Raw genomic sequence first — 21,429 nt, 5'->3', positions numbered from 1 at the left:
CAGTCCGCAAAGCAAACTTCAATCATCATCCTCTGTCTCCTACATTCAAGGTAGTTTTGTAATGGCTTGCTCTCCCTGCATTCCATGTGATCTAACCCTGCTAACCAGTCTGCTTTGTGGAACCTTGTTGAATGTCCATATAAACAACATTCACCGCCTGGCTTAATCAATTTTCTTTGTCACTTCAAAACACTCACTCAAGTTAGTGAAACACAATTGTGCATGTACAAAGCCACAGTGACTCTCCCTGATCATTCCTTACCTTTCCAAATAGATGGATATCCTGTCCTTCAGAATCCCTTCCACCAACTTGACTGCCTGACTTCAGGCTCACTGTTCTCTTGTTCCATGGCCCCTCCTTACCACCTTTTTAAAAATAATAGCACCTCACCTGTCACTATCAACGATACAAATACCTCAGGAGAGGCTCAACAATCAGTTCCCGAGATTTCCAGAAAGTTCCAGGATACACCTGATCAGGTTCCAGGGCTTTATCCACCTTGATGTGATTTAAGACATCCAGTCCCACTTCCCCTGTAACCTGGACACTTTCAAAGTTATCATTGTTTATTTCTCCAAACTCTCGAGCTTCCATATACTTCTCCAGTAAAAATGACGTGAAATATTTGCATATATTTCACACCCTCTGTGATTCCATAGACAGCTTTGTTGACCTTTAAGCGGTCCTATTCTCTGGTCCAGTTAATCTTTTGTCTGTGATATATTCGTTCAATCTCTTTGGATTCTATTCCAGGACATCCCAGAAAGGCCTACTTCAAGGACCATAACTTTCCTCCGACTTGATCAACAATGCCCTCCAACACATACCCTCCACTTCTCGCACCTCCGCCTTTACCCCACCCCTCCAGCCACAATAAAGAATACAGCCCTGCGGTCTTCATCTTCCACCCCACTAATCTCCAGATACAGCGCATTAACCTCTTATTTCTGCTACCTAAAGTCAGACCCCACCATAGACATATTTCCCTCCCACCGCTATCTGCGTTCCACAGAGACCATTCCCTCTGCACCTCCCTTGTTAGGCCCACACCCTCCCACCAACACATGCTCCACACCTTTGACCTTCCCTTACCGCCACGGGAAATGTAAAACGTTCAGCCACACCTCACTGAGCTCTGACCAAGACCTCAAAACGATCTTTTCACATCAGGCAGAGATTTGCCTGCACATCCCAAAACCTCATATACTGCATCTGGACACTATGGGAAATTTAACATGGTTCATCCAACTAACCTACACATCTTTGGACTGTAGGAGTAAATTTGAATATCCAAAGGAAACCCTCACAAACACTGGGGAGAATGTGCCAACTCCAACACAGACAGTTGCCTGAGGCTGGTATCAAACCCAGGTCTCTGTTGCTGAGGAAGCAGCACTAACCACTGAGCCACAATACTGTGGGATCTTTGGTGCTGATGTGCTGCCCCACTGATACCTCAATCACTCTCCCTGCCTCATTTCCTAAGAGGCAGTGATGATGGAGTGAAATTATTGCTAGACAGTTAATCCAGAGACCCAGATAACGTTCTGGGGACCTGGGTTTGAATCCCATCACGGCAGATTTTGGAAAGTGAATTCAATAAATATCTGGAAAAAATAATCTAGTGACGACAAGGAATCCATTGTCAATTGTTGAAAAAACCCATGTGGTTCACTCATGACCTTTAGGGAAGGAAAATGCCATCCTCACCTGGTCTGGTCTGCATGGGACTCCAGACCTATAGCAACGTGGTTGATTCTGAACTGCCCTCTGGGTAAACGCAGCAATAAATGCTGGCCGAGCCAGTGACAGCCTCATCCTGTGAATGAATAAAGGAAACAGGTCAGGTTTTGTTCCTTCTCTAGTAGGTACATCCTACAAACTCAATCAGAAATGTTCTCGTACACACTGAACAAATACATTTCCATCCAAGCCCTTAACACTACAGCACTCTGAGGCCATGTTGGTAAAGTTAAAACCACTTATCATTGCAACTATATTTTTACAGATAACTGAGGTCTGCTGGTAAAATTGTGTCTCAATTCCCCGCTGACTATTGGGAGAGAGTCTATAATACAATCCCAGTAAGATGGTCACCCCTTTCTTATTTCTCAGTACCACCCAAATAACTTGCCTGGATGTACTCCCCGGAATATCCTCCCGAAGCCCAGCCATAATGTTATCCCTAATCAAAAACACCTCTCCCCCTGCTCTGTTGTCCCCTTGCTATAGCATCTATACCCTGGAACATTAAGCTGCTAGTCCTATCCATCCCGGAGTGCTGCCTCTGTAATTGCTGTAATATCCCAGTCACATGTTCAAAACCATACCCTGAGCCCACCTGCCTGACCTGTCAGGTCTCTTGCACTGAAATAAATGCAGTGTAACTGGTCCGTCCCACCTCATTCTGTAGCTTGCTTTTGCCTGCCTTGACAGTCTGATGTGGTGATCAGTACCAGCCTCAGACTCACCTCTTTTCTCTCTATCTCTTTAGGATTACCCCGACTCCCTCACTGGTTTAATGCCTCCCGAGTGGCACTAGCAAATCTCCCTGCTCCTCAGGACCCCATGCTTTCCCCTTCCTATGTCATTGGTACCAATGTACAATGTCCTCCCACTGGTTATTTTCCCCTTTGAGAATGTTCTGCTCCCTCTGAGAGATATCCTTGACACTGGCACCAGGGCAGCACCACCCCATTCTGATCTCTCACTGTCACCTGCAGAAACGGCAGACTGTGCCCCTGACTAGAGAGTCCCCTATCACCATCGATCGTGTGGAACTGGATACACCTCACATTATGTTAGAAGCCAGTCTCAGTCCCAGTAACTTGGTTGTCAGTGCTACTTTCCCCTGAAAGTCTATTACCACCTACATTTTCCAAAACAGTACACTTGTCTGAGATGGGGATGGCCACAGGAGACTCCTGCAGTACCTACCTACCTCTCTTGGCTTTTCTGGAGGTAACCCACCTACCTGACTGTATCTGCAGTATCCTGAGACTGCCGCCTATCACACTCCCCGGCTCCTGTCAATTCCTCACTGCCTTTAATCACTCCTCCACCAATCCATGTGATCCAATAGGATTTGCAATCACACTTCTTGCAGACAAATCATCAGGTTCATTGAAACTCTCCCTAATCTTCCGCACCCGACAGGAACAGTAGGCCACTCTACAACAGGCCACCTCTCCGCCTTAACAACCTACAGACCAAGACAAAGGCACAGTCTTACTGCTCGAAAAATACTGCCTGAGAATAACTTATTGCTTACGTTTTATATCTTAAACTTTCAATCAAGAGACCGTAAGACATTAAAAAGAAATCCTCACCTGACTCATGATTGTAGATTTAATAAAATAAAACCAACTAAGATTGATGTTTGAAGAGACTGAAACTCACTGAGCTGATCCCTGGCTCTGAGTACTTCCAAGGGGGAGGTCTCTCTGAGGGCAGCTGTGAAATGTCACTGTTTCTCTTCTCTGCCCACTCCATTTCCAGAGAGGTTTTTAACTTCACAGCAAGTCAGCTCAGAGAGGTCACTGCTTGGTTTTATTCACTGGAGGGTGCCTTTGCTGCCCAGACCAGTATTTATTGGCCCCCTTTACTTGTCTTGGAGAAAGTGGTGGTTAACCGCCTCCCTGAAATGCTGCAGTCCATGTACACCACAGTGATGTTTGGACAACAGTCCCCCTCTAGCCCCACAACCCTCCCTGTCTCTGTAATCCCCCTCCGGCTTCACCACCCTCCCTGTCTCTGTAATCCCCCTCCGGCTTCACCACCCTCCCTGTCTCTGTAATCCCCCTCCGGCTTCACCACCCTCCCGTCTCTGTAATCCCCCTCCGGCTTCACCACCCTCCCTGTCTCTGTAATCCCCCTCCGGCTTCACCACCCTCCCGGTCTCTGTAATCCCCCTCCGGCTTCACCACCCTCCCGGTCTCTGTAATCCCCCTCCGGCTTCACCACCCTCCCGGTCTCTGTAATCCCCCTCCGGCTTCACCACCCTCCCGGTCTCTGTAATCCCCCTCCGGCTTCACCACCCTCCCTGTCTCTGTAATCCCCCTCCGGCTTCACCACCCTCCCGGTCTCTGTAATCCCCCTCCGGCTTCACCACCCTCCCTGTCTCTGTAATCCCCCTCCGGCCCCACAACCCTCCCTGTCTCTATAATCCCCCTCCGGCTTCACTACCCTCCCTGTCTCTGTAATCCCCCTCCGGCTTCACTACCCTCCCTGTCTCTGTAATCCCCCTCCAGCCCCACAACTCTCCCTGTCTCTGTAATCCCCCTCCGGCTTCAGAAATTACATGTCCGTGGCATAAGATTTTTATTTGGATTCGTTTTTGTTTAATAAACCACCTCCCCCCTCCACAAAAAAGTGACATATTTCACCCCCAAACAAATTTCTGTTGATTGACCTTTTGGAGAGGCCGACACATGGACACCGCAGTATTTTATCTCACATTGTACACGTAGAATGATGGAACTTGCTTTTAAATATTGCTAAAAAAGGAAGGCAATGGCTTAATGGTATTCCTGCCAGATGATTGAAATGTACAGTGTTCCGAGGATTAGGGATAGAATCCCAACATGGCTGATGGCAGCATCGGAATCCAATACAATCTAGAGTGAAAAGGCGAATGATGACCATGAAACTATTGTCAATTGTTAGAAAACCCAACTGGTTCACTCATGTCCTGTCGGGAAGGAAACTGTCATCCTCACCTGGTCTGGCCTACATGTGACTCCAGACCCACAGCAATGTGGTTAACTCTCAACTGCCCTCAGGAAAAATACATTAAAAACTGTTAACAAATACCCCGCAGGTATCACTTAAAAACTGGCTGTTCCCATTGGGACCATGGGAATTTCTGAACGGCCTGAACTAAAACGGAGTTTCAGCGTCACCTTCTCCCCATCTCCCCTCACTCTGTTTACACCCAACTCCAGAACACTCTCATTGAGCCAAGCAGCCCTCACAGTGCAGCCCTGTCATTTTCATTGTCTGCTCACACCTACACTGCCCTCAGCCTCCTGTACTGTTCCAGTGTATCTCAATGGGAGCTCAGGGACAGCATCTCATCTTTCAGTTCAGCCCTTTGTAACCCCAGAGTCAACATGGACCTCAGCAGTTTCTGAATGAACAGACAGTTGTCAGAAGCTGGAACATCCCACCTGAAAAGGTACTGGAATTTGAGTCTAAAAGGAGTTTTAATGGGAAGTTTGCAGGTAATTGAAAATATCAAGTTTACAGGTTCACATCATGAAGTGGGTGATTGGGTCTAAATCTGAGAGTTCTTACAAAGAGACAAGGTGTAATTTGGATAAATCTGTGCTCCATCTCAGGCCAATAGCTCCTTCCTCAGTTGCAGGGCCCAGAACAGAGCACACACCCAAAGGGTGATCCAAACACAAATTTGTACATCTTTCTGGTTAACAAAGATATTGGAGATATTTTCCCACAATAAGAACAGAAAAACCTTTCTCCTTCCACAGTTAAATGCCAATGATATTCAGATCCTGATGACTCCATTGACTGTAAAAGCTTACTTTTGAGATCCCAGCCTCAATTATTCTGATTTAATATCCTATGAAATGAATTCACAAAACAAAACTCACAGTCAGTGCAGGAAGAATACAAGACATATTTTTCTATTGGTATGTGCTTGGTGTGTAAATGCCTCTCTTCAAATCGTACACACCCGCCCCATCATAGGAAGAGGACATGTCAATGCCCCTCACTGTACCTTGCCCCCAATAAAGATGGCGGCCATATCCCAGGACCTTTCACTGCCTGAGGGCCGCAGCCATTTTCCCATCTGCTGCAAACGCGGGAAAGAGTTTCTAATTCAGATTAACGACCCGCACAGAGTGTAATTAAAACTTCCCAGTCTAAAGTGACTCATTATCTCCATCTCCAAGGCATTCTCCCCTTCCCTGTTTGCCTCTCCCACATTCACCAACGACAGTCACGTGACACTGCACAGGCGGTGTTATTGGTGACGTGTCATCCCACTGGCCACGCCCCTCATTCACTCCCATTATTTGGATGGCCAGCTGGTTCCACTTGGTCCACCAGTCCCACCACCTTTTCCTATTGGTCCGAAGCTTCCACCAATCAGCTGGACCCCATTGTGAGGTCAGTGGTGGGATCCTCCCCCTGCCTGAATCAAACCCGGAAGGTGGATGGATGGTGTCAATCAGGAACAACAAGCAGGAGGTGCTGGGAAAGCTCAGCAGGTCTGGCAGCATCTGGGAACAGGAATCTGTCCAGTGGCCCTTCCTCAGAACCGATGGGAGCTGGGAAAATTAGAATCCTGACAGTGTGGAAACAGGCCATTCGGCCCCAAAAGTCCACAGCGTCCCTCCGAATGGTATCCCACCCAGACTCATTCCCCTACCCTATGACTGTATATTTCTCCTGACTAATGCACCTCACCTACACATCCCTGAGCATTATGGGAAATTTAGCTTGGCCAATTCAACTAACCTGCAGATCTTTGTACTGCAGGAGATAGGGGTTAAAGAGTAAATAATAGACAGGGACAGGACCCAGAGAGAGACAGGAACATTTGGAAAGATAAAGGAGTGGATTACGATCTGGCTGTGAGGGTGCATAGCTGTTAATGGAGGGGACAGGAACCAGTGTCTGGCAGCATCTCAGTGGAGGTGGCGGAAATGGCAGCTGATGATCTACGTTCTGCTGCAAAAACAGACCCCGAGCTTCCAGCTGCCTGTCACTTTCACACACGAGCCTGTTCCCTGGCCACCATCTCTGTCTCATGCTTACTGCAGTGTTCCAGTGAGGCCACAACATACCAAATGGCCCCATATTACAAGGACTGCAATTTCCCCTCCCATGTGGTCAATACCATCCACTAGATCTCCTCCACTTCCTGCACCTCTGCCTTTGAAACCCACACCTTCAACTGCAACAAGGATAGAACACCCCCTCCACCCCCAAGTCCTTACCTTCCACCCAGATACAACACATCAGCCTTTGCCATTTCCACCCAGATACAACACATCATCCCCTGCCATTCCCACCAGCTACAATCAGACCCCACCACCAGATCCTTAAGGGGTTTGACAGAATAAATACTGATGTGTCTGAGGGTAAATACTGAGAGGGGAGTCTGAAACCAGATTCTGAGTCAGTCACATAATCAAGGGTTCTGTTTCGGATTCATCACGTTTAAGGCAACACAGACACGGGTAAGGGGTTTCAGTAGCAATGGAGATGGAGTGAGGAGGATACAAACGACGTATAAGAAATTAGAATTCCTGGTGTTTGGGATTGTGTAGATGTCTGATCAGAAGGTCAGTTTCACGTCAGAAACAACTGTAATATTGTGAAGAGTGTAGTTCTGCTGCATCGTTCCCAGTGAGAGGGAGGGGCTCAGCAGTAAGGGAAAGGAATTTGTCAGGCAACGGGTTTAACCATGACAATGTTTCATTGGAGGAAACTGCACCTAATCGAGTAGTGGGAATGTGGTTAGCAGTTTGATAACTGAGTAACAGTGGAGTAATGGAGAGGGATGATGGGGAGGGAGAGCTGGGCATTGTCAGTGTACATGTGAAACCTAACATTGTGCAAATGCACTATGTCACCTCAAGGATAGATCCATGAGGGACAGCAAATGCAAGGAATTCAGAAAGGAAAGGGAGAGTGGAGATGGAGCAGGATTTTCCAACAACCATGAGGTCAAATATAAGTTTTTCACAGAACGAGAGAGAAGGACATAACCAGAAAAGACAGAACAAGGAACAATATCTGTGAATCGGTGACGGAGACTGATGAGGAGGGAGAGAAAAGAGAGGTGGAAACTCTATGGTTCAGTGAGATTAGGGGAAAGGGTCAAGATGAGCTCTGATATGGCTTGACAGGAGATTGGCGAAAATTTGGACAAAAACCGGGAACACTTCGTGAGGCAGTTTGGCTCGGCGGGCTAGTGGGAGGGAGGGAAGCTACAAATCGGATTATCTCAGTCTTAGTGACAGAGAAACTCCATGTGCTCCTTGCTCTTGTTGTTGGAGAGAAGGATGGAGGAGACAGGATGATGGACAGTGTTTCACAAAGAAACAAAACCTGGGTTAGTGATATTTAAAGTGAGTGAACAAACCTAATGTATTTAACTTTTATCCAAAATATTAAAATAAACGACTGAAGTCCTAGTTCGAATCCCAACTTGGCAGACGGTGGAATCTGAATTCAAGAAAAAAAATAAGTGGAATTAGGAATCTCCTGATCTCCATGGAACCATTGTCAATGGCGAAAAAAATCCTGCCAACCCGACAGTGGCCCAGCCAGCTACTCACTGTATTAATCACTGCAAAGTCTCAACAAAGGAATGAAACTGGATGGACCACTCAGCATCTGACAGGGCACCAGAAAATACAACCACAGAATCAGCCCTCTCGATGGTGCAACGTCCTCCAGACTAACATCTGGAGTTTGGTGTCAAAATGTGCAGAGCTGTCTCACAGACCAATCAAGGAACTGACTGACATACTCATACTCATGAAATCAACCCTTACAGACAATGCTGAAAATGTGTTCCTGGAAAAGCGCAGCAGGTCAGGCAGCATCCGAGGAACAGGAAAATCAACGTTTCAGGCATGAGCCCTTCTTCAGGAGCCCTCTTACAGAGGATGACCAGACACCACCATCACCATCCCTAGATATTGAGAGTGTGGTGATGGAAAAGCACAACAGGTCAGGCAGCATCCGAGGAGCAGGAGAATCGACATTTCGAGCCTAAGCCCTTCATCAGCCTGACCTGCTGTGCTTTTCCAGCACCACACTCTCGACTCTGATCTCCAGTATCTGCAGTCTTCATTTTCTCCTGAAATCTCTGGATATGTCCTGTCCCACCAGCAGGACAGACCAGGCAGAGGTGGTGGCACAGACAGGGAGGATTTGCCCTCTGAGTACTCAGCATTGACTCCGGACACCAGGAAGTCTCATGGCTCCTGCTGATTACCACGCTCCGTCCTCCCTTGGCTGATGAATCACTTCTCCTTCATGTTGAACAACATTTGGAGGAAGCACTGAGGAAGTAAAATGGTGTCAAACGGACTCGGGGGACAGGATTTCAATATCCACAATCGAGACTAGCTCTGCAGCAGAATTACTGACTGAGCTGGTCAGGTCCTAAAGGATATCGCTGCTCAACTGAGTCTGCAGTGGGTGGTAAGGGAACCAACAAGAGGGAAAAACATACTTGATCTCATTGTTATGAACCGACCAGGAGCAGATACATCTGTCCATGACAGTATCGGTAAGATTGACCATCACACATTCCTTTTGGAGTCACAAGTTTTGGCTTAAAGTTGAGAAAAACCTCCATCGCGTTGAGTGACACGATCACCGTTCTAAATGAGACAGACTTTGAAGAGATGTAGGATCTCAAACTGGATATCTCGGAGATACATCAACAGCAGCAGAACAGTACTACAGCACAATCTGTAATCTCATGGGTTTGTAAGTCTGACTATCGCCCATGACAATGGACAGTAAAAGGAGGGCATGCCAAGAGCAACACCAGGCATACCTAAAAATGAAGTGCCAACCTGGTGAAGCTACCAAACAGGACCATCTGCATTTCAAACAGCATCAGCAGCAAGCAACAGAGCTAAACGATCCCACAACAAATGGGTCAGATCAGAGCTCTGCAGTTCTGCCACACCCAGTTGTGAGCAGTGATGGACAATAAAACAACTCACTGGAGGAAGCATCACAGATATCCCCACCCTTACTGATGGAGGAGCCTCACACATCCATGTACCAGATAAGATAACAGCATTTGCAGCAATCTGCAGCCAAAAGTGCAAAGTGGGATGATCCATCTCAGCCTTCTCCAGTGGTTTCCAACATCACAGATGTGAGTTTTAAGCCAGTTCTATTCAGTTTGAATAACATCAAGAAATGGTTAAGTAGTGCAAAGACTATCGGCACTGTCGGCAACAATACTGATGGCTTGTGCTCCAGAACTTGCCACCCACCAAGCCAAGTACCGCTCCAGCGCTGGCATCTACTGACAATGTGAAACATTGCCCATGGACGTTCAACACAAAAACACAGGGCAATCCAACCCAGGCAATTTCCCTCCGTCAGTCCACACTCGATCAGCAGTAAAGTGATGGAAAATGTCATCAACAGGGCTACCAAGCAGCAGCTGCTCAGCAACAGCCAGCTCAGCGACACTCATTTTAGTCTCCACCAGGGCCACTCAGCTCCCGATTGTGGTACTGCCCTGATTCACAACCTGACAACCAGCTGAATCCCAGAGGTGAGGTGAGGGGGACAGCCCAGTCCCACTCCAAGACCACTATTTCTAGCTGGTTCTAACCTTGCATCAGCTCATAACACAAGGTGGATGAGAGTGTATCTCCAGACTTCATTATCCAAACACACTCCTGGCCAGCTTCCCACATTCAACCTCCCTGTAATCTCAAGAAAACTAAATCTCTGCTGCCTAAGTACTCCCTTGTACCAAAACATGTTGTTCCATCAAAAAGCTCCTATTCATGATCAACAACAGAGCTTCGGAGATGTACAGCATGGAAACAGACCCTTCAATCCCAACCCGTCCATGCCGACCAGATATCCCAACCCAATCTCGTCTCACCTGCCAGTATCCGGCCCACATCCCTCAATTTAAAATTCTCACCCTTGATATAATTCCTGGGTGTGACCATCCCTAGCTCGCCGCATCACACACCCTTTGAGAACTCGACAACCCATTCTGTTCGAGACTCCCAATGATCTGTTAATTCATTACCTCACCTGTGTGGCTGCTTTTATAGTTACCAAAGCAACAAGGTCTGAAATTCACAGCCAAAACCTCACAGGTCTGCTTTCCTCCTTTAAGACATTCCTCAAAACCTGTTTATTTGGCAATGCTTTTTTGTCACTTGACCTAATATCATCCTTCTCTGGCCTGATGTCTGAAGTTCCCAATAATATTTTTGTGAAATTATAAGCAGGATAATGAAACTACAAACTGTTCTTGATTTGGACATTATCTTCACATCATCACTGTTGCTGTAATGAATAATCTGTAATGTCTCTTACCCAACCACATTGTGGGAGCACCTTCACCACACAAACTGCAGCTGTACAAGAAAGTCAAACATCACCCTCTCCCCAGGAAACAGGGCTTTGGCATTAATCACGGGTATCTGTGGAAGGAGAAATACACATGATGTTTCAGGGAGTGGAAAACGGATTACAGGGAACGAAGATGATGCAGAATTTATAGGCAGAAATGGAAGGAAAATACACTTGCTTATTTGGAAATAAGAATTCTTGACTGTCAAAGATTTTCCAGAAAAAAATTAAGCAGCAGCACATGGTCAGGGGCTGGGCGGCAGTGAAAAATTAATTTACAAAAATGTCTGTAAAAGTAATAGTAAAACACACCCATTGTTCGAGACTGAGGAAGTTAGATATTGACAAAGTGGTCATGAGGGAGCCCAGAGATGAAGTAGAGCAGAATAAGCTGTTATGATCCCACAGTCATAGAGATGTATTGCACTGACACAGACCCTTCGGTATAACTCATCCAAGCCAACAGGTATCCGAACCTAATCTATTCCCATTTGCCAGCACTTGGCCCATATCCCTGTAAACGCTTCCTAATCATATCATGTGTCTACTTAGATGCCTTTAACAAGTTTTAATTGTACTAGCCTCCACCACTTCCTCTGGCAGCTCATTCCACCCACTGCATGAAAGAGTTGTCCTTTAGGTCCCTTTGAAATTTTATCCGTTCACCCTAAAGCAATGCCCTCTACTTCTGGACACCACCACTCCAGGGAAAACACCTTGTTCATTTACTCCATTCATGCCCCTCATAATAGTATAAATCTCCATAACATCACCGCTCAATTTATGGCACTCCAGGGAAAACAGCCCCAGCCTTTTATGCCTCAACGTGTAGCTCAATCTCAAACCCTAACAACATCCTTGGAAGTCTTTTTTGGAACATTTCAAGTTTCACAGCACCCTTCTGATAGGAGGCAGGCCAGAATTGCACACAATATTCCAAAAGTGGCTTAACAAATGTTGCTGTACAGGACATGACCTCCCACATCCTATACTCAATGCTCTAACCAATAAAGGAATATATATTAAACACCTTCTTCATCATCCTATCTACCTGCAACTTGACTTGCAAGGACTATGATCCTGCAGACCAAGGTTTCTTTTTTCTGTAAACGTCTCCAGGGCCTTGCCACTCAGTGTATAAGTCCTGCCTTGTTTTACTTTTCCAAAATGCAGCACCTCACATTTATCTAAATTATACCCCGTCTCATCAATATCTCATTGTAATCTGACGTAACCTTCTTCATTATCCACATTACCTCCAATTTTGTATGACCTGCCAACTCATTTACGATACCAAATCATTTAAATGAATGATGAAACAAATCTAGAAATAAACATCCATTTCTCTGAGTTAGAATGTGCTCTGTGTAAATCCTGCCCAACGACTCTGTACCAGAGAAAGGCTGCACATGCGCCTGGCTGTACCTTGCCCCCTACAAAGCTGGTGGCTCCACACATGTCCAGTGAATTCTTGCCCCAAATAAAGATGGTGACGCTCAACAATGCCCGCAGCCACACTGAGGCAATTCCCCGTTTACTGAAAACACGAGACTGGGACGTTCAAATGTGTGTTTTCCGATGTGCACGTTGTGTTTGTTAAACCTTTCCGCTCATACAGAACCTCTCTCACCTCCTGCGGTTCCACAGACAGCCTTGATGTTTGTGGGTACCTGTTCTCGTTAGTCCTTAGTGTATTTGTACAATCACTTTGGATTCGCCTTAAACCCATTTCCTAAAGCTATCTTGTGCCCCCTTTTTGCCCTCCTGGTTTACCTCGAGTATACTCCTCCTGCCCCTATACTCCTCTCGGGATTCTCACAAACCCAGCTCTCTGTACCTCCCATATGCCTCCTTCATTTTCTTGACCAGGGCCTCAATTTCTTTCGACAGGCAGCATTCTCTACATCTACCAGCCTTGGCCTTAACAGGAACATACTGTCTATATACTCTCATTCTGGCAGGCCTGTGGAGGCAATAGCAGATGAGGACAGAGAAACAATCATTCCCAGTAAAGAGGCAATGTTGGGAAAGATAACAGCCTCAAGGTAGCTGGGTCTCCTGGCCCTGATGGATTGCATTCGAGGGACTAAAGGAGATGGAGGCTGGGGCGGGGGGGGGGGGGGGGAAGAAAGATTAACAAATAAACTCGTGATAATTCACTAAAATTTGTTGGATTCTGGGATGGTTTTGACAGAGTGGAAGCTGCAAATGTGGTGCCACTATTTTTCAAAAAGGACCCGTTAGCTTAACTTCTGTAGTGGAGAAAATGCTTGAATCTCTCAAGGAAGTAGTGGTGAGATATCTGGGTTGAAATTGTCTCATTTAGCCGACATAGCATGGATTCATGAAAGGCAGGTCATGTCTAACACATTTACTGGAATTATTTGAGGATACAACGAGTGCGTTGGACAAGGCAGATTCGGTGGAGGTGGTGTACCTGGATTTCCAGAAGGTATTCGATAAGTTGCCACAGAAAAGGCTGCTGTATAAGGTAAAGATGCACAACATTATGGGTAATTATCATTGATACAGGATCGGCTAACCAACATAATACAGAATGGGGATAAACGGGTGTTTGAATTAGTGTTGGCACTACAACTGTTTGCAATTTACACAGATGTTTTGGAGTTGAGGACCAAGTGTACGGCATCAGAGTTCACATTTGATACAAAGATGAGTAAAGCAATGTCTGCAGAGACCACTAAGTCTGCACAAGGATACAGAGAGGTTACGTGAGTGGGTAAGGGTCTGGCAGATGGAGTTCAATGTTGAGGTCATCCATTTTGGAAGGACTAACAACAAACTGGATGATGAAATGGTGAAAACATGCAGCAGGCTGCTGTGCAGAGGGAGCTGGGTGTCCTTGTGTATGAATCACAGGAAGCTGGTTTGCAGGTACAGCAGGTCATTAAGGCAGTGAAGGGAATATTGTCCTTCATTGCTAGAGGGATGGTTATGCTGCAGCTGTACAGGGTGCTGGGGAGGCCACACCTGGAGTACTGTGTACAGGTTTGGTCCCCTTACATTAGCAAGGATGTACTGGCACTGGAGGGAGTACAGAGGAGGGTCATTAGTTTGAGTTGGGAGTTGAGAGGGTTGGTGTATGTGGAGAGATTGAGAAAACTGGTTCTATACTCATTGTCATTTAGAAGAATGGGAGGTTGGATACAAAAATGTAAAATTATGAAGGGAGTAGATAAGACAGGAGCAGGGAGGCTATTTCCACTGGGGGCGGGTCAGACTACAGAGCATTACCTCAAAATAAGGGGGAGCAGATTTAGGACTGAGTTCAGGAGGAACTGCTTCAGCTAAAGGGTTGTGAATCTGTGGAATTCCCTGCCGAGTGCAGCATTTGACGTTATCAACTTGAATGCCTTTAAAGCAAAATGTAGATTTGTGAACAGGAAAGGAATTAAGGGTTATGGTGGGAGAGCAGGAATGTGGAGCTGAGGCCATGAAAAGATCAGCCCTGATCTTATTGAATGGCAGAGCAGGCTGGAGGGGCCAAGATGAAAGTTCTTGCCTTGTGCCATCAAAATTGGCCTTTGTCCAATTCAGAGCCTTATCTTGTAGATCTGGTCTATTATTTTCTGTAACTATTTTAAAACTAGTAGAATTACCAGAGAATCCCAACAGTGTGAAAGTAGGTCATTCAGCCCATCACATTGATACTGACCATGAGAGCCTCCTAACCTCCCTCTGTAACATTGCATTTCCCAGGGCCACCCAACCTACACATCCCTGAACATTATGGGCAATTCAGCCTGGACAATCCACCCAACCTGCACATCCCTGAACACTGTGGGCAATTCAGCCTGGATAATCCACCAAACCTGCACATCTTTGGACTGTGGGAAGAAACCAGAGGACCCAGACGAAACCCATGCAGAATACCCCAATAAGGTGATCATCCCTTTCTTATTTCCCAGTTCCACCTAAAGAACTTCACTGAGCTTGCTCCCAGGAATATCCTCTGTAAGCAAAAACATAATGCTATCCCGAATCAAAAATGCCACTCCCCCTCCTCTCGTCCCGCTTTCTATTCTTCCTATAGCATCTATACCCTGGAACATTAAGCTGCCAGTCCTATCCATCCCTGAGTGATGCCTCTGTAATTGCGATAATATCCCAGTCCCATGTTCAAAACCATACCCTGAGCTCATCTGCCTTCCCTGTCAGGCCTCTTGCATTGAAGTAAATGCAGCGCAAATGCTCAGTCGGACCTCATTCTGTGCCTTGCCCTTACCTGCACCAGCCTCAGACATACCTCTTTTCTCACTATCTTCTTGTGTTTACACCCACTCCCTCACTGGTTTAATGCCTCCCGAGTATCACTAACAAATCTCCCTGCCTGGATATTAGACACCTTCCAATTCAGGTACAATCCATCCTTCTTATGCAGGTCAACTCTACTCCAGAGGAGATCACAATGATCCAAAAATGTGTTTCCTTTTCCCGTGCACCAGCTCCTTCACCACTCATCCAGCACCTCCTCCTCTGTAATATGGACATTTTTCAGGATGTCACCATTTATTTCCCCACATTCTATATCTCCCATGTACTTATTCACAATAAACACTGGTGCAAAATACTGGTTTCCTATCTCGCCCATCGCCTGCAGCTCCACACAATGGCTGCCTTGCTGATCTTTGCGGGTCTCTATTTTCTCCCTAGTTAGCCTTTTGTTCTTCATGTATTTACAAAAGCCCTTTGCATTATCCTTAACCCCATTCACCAAAGCTATCTCACGTCCCTTTTTTGCCTCCTGATCTCCCTCTTAATTATACTCCTATTGCCTTTATACTCAAATATTGTTTGGATTGGAAAAAATGCAAAATATAACATCCTGACAAAACAAACGAGGGCAGGACTTAAACTCAATAAAAATAGGGCCCTGAGTAGTGATATGGGAACAAAGAGACCGAGGGCTTCATAACTTTGAAGTCTGTGTCACATGTAGATGGTTAAGAAGGTATTTAGCATGCTTGCCTTCACTGTTTCAACCTTGGTATAGGAGTTGGGACGTTATGTTGAGGATGTACAGGACGTTGGGGAGGCATCTTCTGGAATACTCTGTCCAGTTCTGGTTGTGCTGTTATAGGAAGGATATTATTAAATTGGAGCAGGTTCAGAAGAGATTTAACAGCATGTTGCCACAAATGGAGGGATTGTATTATAAGGAGAGGCTGGATAGGCTCAATGGAGTGCAGAAGGTTGAGGGGTGACCTTATCAGAGGTTCATAAAATCAGAAAGAGTGTAGATAATGTGAATGGCCGGGGGAGAGGGGGATTCAAAACTCGGGCGCGTTCATTTTGAGAAGAGATGAGAAAGGTTTGAGAAAAGACATTAGGGTTTCAAAAAAAATATGTGGAATGAACTTCCAGAGGAAGTGGTGGCTGTGAATACAATTACAATATTTAAAAGACATTCAGATAAGTACAGAAATAGGAAATATTTGGATGGATGTGGACCAAGCAGAGGCAGGTACAATTAGTTCAGTTTGGAATTATGGTCGGCATGGACTGGTTTGACCACAGGGCCTGTTTCCTTGCTGTATAACATTATGACTCTAATCCTCACTAACTCTAAATTCCTCCATCCTCACAACTCTCCCGATTACTGTCACCTCATCCAGCCTCACAACTCTTCCTTATTTATATAGTTCCTCACCAGCCACAGAACGCTCCCTATCTCGTGTCCTCCAGTTTCTCAAATCTCTGCGATATGTGCCTTTCTTTAGTTCCAGCCTTGAGGCTGCCCTCATTCACTCCGATTGTTTGGACAACCTGGTCCTCCAGTACTGCCCTCTCGTCCTATTGATCTGCGCTGACATCAATCATCCGGGGCCCATTGTGAGGTGAGTGGTGGGATCCTCCCTCTCTCTCTCTGCCTTGGGATGAGCTTCAACATTCACAGTCAATGGGGCAGTATCACAGAGCACAGGGGCTGGGGGCTATTCAGCCCATTGGGGCTGTACTCTCTCCCTCTGGAGATGCTGCAAATCTGTCCCAATTCCCTTCCCATTTGCCCATGGCCCCCCAAATCTTCCCTTAAAATGTAAAATTCCAAATCTGTTTGAATAACTGCTGAGTCTGTGTCCAGCTGCCATTCAGACTGTTCCAGATGCTCAGAACTTACTGAATAACATAATGTTCACATATTCACTTATTATTTGCTAATTACCTGAAAATAGTTACTAAAATTGTGACATTGTTAACAATTCCCCTCTCTCTGGAAATGAAAATATCCTAGAAACAAATTTGTACTGGTCAAAATCACTGCTTAACCTTCTCAGCTCCAAGGACAATTATCTGTGCTTCTGCTAGATCTCCACAAAAGAGGAACACATCTTATCTTCATTTATTGGGGTCATAGAGATGTACAGCACAGAAACAGACCTTTGGTCCAATTTGTCCATGCCAACCAGGAATCCTCAACAAATGGAGCCCCATTTGCCAGCAATTGGTCCGTAGCATTTGAAACCCTTCTTATTCATGTACCCAATCAGATGCCTTTCAAATGTTGTAATTGTATCAGCCTCCAGTACATCATCTGGCAGCTCATTCCACACACACACCACACACAGCTTGAAAACTTTGCCCCTTAGATCCGTTTTAAATCTTTGCCCTCTCAACGCAAGCGCATGTGATCTTGTTTTGAACCCACCTAACCTGGAGAGGGGGGCGATGGGGAGAAAGACCTCGGCTGTTCACCTTATCCATGCCCCTCATGACTTTATAAATCTCCATGAAGTCACCTCTCAGTCTGTGAATCTCCAGGGAAATTAACCCTGGCCTATTCAGCCTCTCCCTGTAGCCCAAATCCTCCAATCCTAGCAAAGTCCTTGTAAATCTTGTCTGAACACTTTCAAGATTCACAACATTCTTTCCAGAACAGGGAATTTCGAACTTAAAACAGAATTCCTGCAATGGATTAATCAATGTCCTGTCCAGCCTCAACTTGACGTCCCAGCTTCTGTACTCAATGCATTGACCAATAAACATAAGCATACCAAACCCCACCTTCACTAGTCTGCCTATCTGTGACTCTACTTTCAAGGAACAATGAACCTGCACTCCATGGTCTCTCTGTTCAGCAACATTCCCAAGGACTTTACCATCAAATGTCTAAGTCCTGCCCTGATTTGCCTTTCCAAAATCCAACAGCTTACTTTTGTCTAAATTGAACTCTCAGTCTGCCATTCCTCGCCCCAATGGCCCATCTGATCAAGATCCTGTTGCACTCAGAACTAACCTTCTTCACTGTCCACTACACCTCCAATTTTGGTGTCTTCTGTAAACCCATTGACTATATCTCATATTCACATCCAAGTCAATTATTTAAGGACCCAATGTCCATTCCTGCAGCACACTGCTGGTCACAGGCCTCCAGCCCACAAAGCAACCCTCTTTCACCACCCTCTGTCTCCTACCTTCAAGTCAGTTTTGTATCCAAATGGCTAGTTCTCCCAACATTTTATGTTATCTAACCTTGCTAACCAGTCTGCTTTGTGGAACATCATTCAGTGTCCATATAGACAACGTCCACAGTCTGCCTTCATCTTTGTCAGGTCTTCAAAAAAACTCAATCAAGTTAGAGAGAGAAATAATTTCCCACACACAAAGCCATGTTAACTACCCCTAATCATTCCTCGTCTTTCCCAATACATATAAATCCTGTCCCTCAGGATCCCTTCCAACAACTTGCCTGCCACTGACCTCAGGCTCACTGTTCTCTTGTTCCCTGGCCTTTCCTTACCACCTTTTAAAATAATAGCACATGTCTTCCAGCACCTCACCTGTCACCAATGATGATATAAATATCTCAGGGAGGGGCACTGCCATCACTTTCCTAGCTTTCCACAAATGTCTGGGATACACCTTAACAGGTCCCAGGAATTTATCCACCTTGCTACGATTTAAGACATCCAGTACTACCTCCTCTGTAATATGGCCAGGAGCCGGGCAGCAGTGGACAATTCATTTACAGAAAAGGTCTGTGAACAAAATAGTAAATTACTAAACAAAGCAAAAATACACTCAGACTGAGGAAGCTAGATAATGAACAAGTGGACATCAAGGAGCTCAGAGGTGAATCAGAGCAGTGTTCACTTTTATGATCCCACAGTCAGAGATGTCTAGCATCGAAACAGACTCTTCAGTCCAACCCATCTATGCCAACCAGATATTCTAACCTCATTATTCCCATTTGCCAGCACTTGGCCGACATCCCTCTGAACCCTTCCTATTCAAATGCCTTTGAAATGTTACAATTTTTAGGCTACTGTTGAATTTCCCCCTCACACCCTAAACCTATATCCTCTAGTTCTGGGCTCTACCACCCCAGGCTAAACACCTTGTCTATTTACGCTATCCATGACCGTCAAGATTAGAGAAACCTCTTCAACATTACACTCCAGGGAAAATGGCCCCAGCCTATTATGCCTCTCCCTGCAACTCAAATCCTCCAACCCTGGCAACATCCTTGAAATCAATTCTCAAACCTTTCAAGTTTCAGTGCCTCCTTCTGATAATAGGGAGACCAGAATTGCACACAATATTCCAAAAGTGTCCTAACCAATGTCCTGTCCAACTCCTTTACTCAACACTCTGACCAATAAAGGGATGCATACCAAATGCCATCTTCACTGTCCTATCTACCTGTGACTCTACTTTCAAGGAACTGTGAACCTGCATTCCAAGGTCTCTTTGTTCAGCAAGACTCTCCAAGACCTTACAATTCAGTGTGTGAGTCCTGCTCGGATTTGCTTTTCTAAAATGCTGCACCTCACATTTATCTAAATTAAACCCTATCTGCCACTCCCCAGCCCATTGGCCCATCTGATCAATATCCCATTGTATTCTGAGACAACCTTTATCACTGACCACAACACCAACAATTTTGGTGTCACCTGCAAACTTACTAACTGTACCGCCTCTATTCACATCCAAATCATTTACATCAATGACGAAACAAATCCTGAGAAAAACAAAAATCCATTTCCCTGGGTGTGAATGAGCTCTGTGTAAATCCTGCCCCATGACTCTCTATCAGGGAGAGCTGCACATACTCCCCTCTGAACTTTGCCCCCTACAAAGATGGCGGCTGCACGTGTCCAGTGAATCATTGCCCCGAATAAAGATGGCGGCACTTACACGAGTCAATCGCGAGATGAGGTATTTTCCCGTTTACTGCAAAAACGAGACTGTAAGTTTCAAATTTGTATTTTCCGATGTGCACCAAATGTTTGTAAAACCTCTCAGCCCGGACCAACACCATTTCCCTCCCGCTTGCTGCTGTTTATTTCTTTCCTTACCGACAGCTCTCCGCCCGCACAGCCGCGATGGTCACGTGGTATAATCAAGTCCCGCCTCTCATTCACTCTGATTGGTCGGAGGGCCAACCGACTCGCCAGGTCCTCCAGCCCCGCCCCTGTACTTCCATTGGTCCGCCGCTGACATCAATCATCCTGTGACCATTGTTGGCTGGAGCATGCGCACTGCTTCCTGGCTTTTGTTGCTCTGCATAAGTTACAAGAGGGAGGGACAAAGTTAAAAACACACAACCACCTGATGCAGCAGCAGCGCTAGTGCTTCCAAATAAACCTGTTGGACTATAACCTGGTGTTCTGTGAATTTTAATTTTATCCATCCTAATCCAACACCAGCACCTCCAAGTCACGAGTGAGGGAGGAATGTATAACATAAGAACTAGGAACAGGAGAAGGCCATCCTGCCCTTTGAGCTTGCTCTGCCATTCAATAAGATCATGGCTGATCACTTCGTGGACACAGAACCATTTACCCAAGTTCTCACCATATTCCTTAATTAATTATTTCTGTTTTGAAAAAAAGCTACCTTAGCTTTAAAACGTTTACTGAACAAACATCAACGACTTCCCTGGGCAATGAATTCCATTGAGGTTAAGAAGTTCCTTCTCAATTCAGTCCTAAATTTGCTGCCTCTAATCTTGAGGTGATGCCATCTTGTCCTAGATTCACCTGCCAATGGAAACATCCTCTCTACTTCTATTTTATCCATTTCATTCATTATTTTATATGTTTCCATTCTTCTGAATTCCAATGAATATAATCCCAATCTACTCCGTCTCTGTTAAACCAACCCCCTCAACTCTGGAATCAACCTAGTTAATCTCCTCTGCAACCCCTCTCGTGCCAGTACATCCTTTCTCAACTAAGGAGATAAAAACTACATGGAGTACTCCAGGTGTAGCCTCACCAGCACCCAATACAGCTGGAACATAACATCTGCTTTTAAGCACAATCCCTTCAGCATAGAAGGACAAAATTGCATTTGCCCTC

The 21,429-nt window shown here is 45.7% G+C and overlaps 1 long non-coding RNA gene across 1 annotated transcript; it reads right to left on the bottom strand.

The window, feature by feature from the left end:
* Positions 1-1,762: 1,762 nt before the first annotated feature.
* On the bottom strand, positions 1,763-20,417 carry LOC132811681 (uncharacterized). Its single transcript, XR_009643362.1, has 3 exons — positions 20,264-20,417; positions 11,072-11,178; positions 1,763-1,820 (listed from the first exon to the last, which is right to left on the bottom strand). It is a non-coding gene; the product is annotated as an uncharacterized LOC132811681 (long non-coding RNA).
* Between the last annotated feature and the right edge of the window lie 1,012 nt (positions 20,418-21,429).

Source organism: Hemiscyllium ocellatum, unplaced genomic scaffold, assembly GCF_020745735.1.
Source record: "Hemiscyllium ocellatum isolate sHemOce1 unplaced genomic scaffold, sHemOce1.pat.X.cur. scaffold_2304_pat_ctg1, whole genome shotgun sequence".
Classification (NCBI taxonomy): Eukaryota; Metazoa; Chordata; class Chondrichthyes; order Orectolobiformes; family Hemiscylliidae; genus Hemiscyllium; species Hemiscyllium ocellatum.
Note: the sequence above shows the minus strand (reverse complement) of the source record. Positions and strands in the feature narration are given on the sequence as shown.